The sequence below is a fragment of the Cupressus sempervirens genome, chromosome 5 (genome assembly GCF_028749045.1).
Source record: "Cupressus sempervirens isolate cs-2001-9-10 chromosome 5, ASM2874904v1, whole genome shotgun sequence".
Lineage (NCBI taxonomy): Eukaryota > Viridiplantae > Streptophyta > Pinopsida > Cupressales > Cupressaceae > Cupressus > Cupressus sempervirens.
Window position 1 is genome coordinate 234,953,615 of NC_143122.1, and position 1,111 is coordinate 234,954,725.

Sequence of the window (1,111 nt, forward strand, 5' to 3'; positions counted from 1 at the left end):
GGGATAATTGTTTGGCTGAGTCTTCCAACAAGAATCTAATCAGAATCATGAAGAGGACAATAGAAGACAATCAGAGGGTCTGGCATAAGAAATTAAGAACTGCTCTGTGGGCTGATAGGATAACACCCAAGAGGTCTATTGGGAATTCACCTTTTGTGTTGGTATATGATAGGGAGGCCAAACTCCCAATTTCATTAGAGTTCCCATCCTTGGAGTTGGCTCATCAACTGGAACTAATTGAAGATGGTGCCATGTTAGTAAGAAGGGTAGAGCTGATGGAGCTAGACGAAAAAAGGGATAAAGCTATGAAGACCTTGAGGATACATCAGCAACAGGTGAAAAGAAACTTTGATAAGAAGGCCGGGGTCAGGACTTTCAAAGAAGGGGATCTAGTTTTGAAATGGGATGTAGATAGGGCGAAACCAGGAAGACATTCCAAGTTTGATGCATTGTGGAGTGGCCCTTTTCTAATATCCAGTTGCAAGCAAGCCATTGCATTCCAACTGAGTAGGCCAAATGGTGAGATACTGCCCATTCCAATTAATGGGATCCATCTTAAGTCTTGCTTCTGATGAAATTGTAAAAAACTATGTACATATCAGTTTAGGTTCCTTTATGTTGTTTCCTACTTTCAATAAGTGCACGAGCACATGGCTCTCTTTGGGAGATGCCAACTTTTCAAAGTTTTGGGAGTTTTGGGTCTTCTGTTTCCAAGTCTCAGAGACTAGGGTTTCATTTTTTGGCCTTTCATGGTAGGGTTAGGGTTACATAACACTTAGAATCTGTCTTATTTTTCTACCCTATAGCCCAATGGATTTTATATGGCCACTGATCATGCAAAGAGCAGGCTCTTGTCCCCTATGAGTCGCCAGAATGTTACCACAATTTTTTTTGCCCCCGCCAAATTTCAAAATTCAAAGGTTCCCCGCTCAACGGTCACCTCCCCAAATTATTAATGTTCAAATACTCGTGGAGATATTAAAATTACAAAAGTTTTAAACCTTATAATATGTTTTTTGTGACCTGTAATTTCTCCACCATCAGATCAGTTCAGATCGACGGTTGGCACCATCGCGCTATGGAAAAGATGCATGATATTTATGATAGCGAG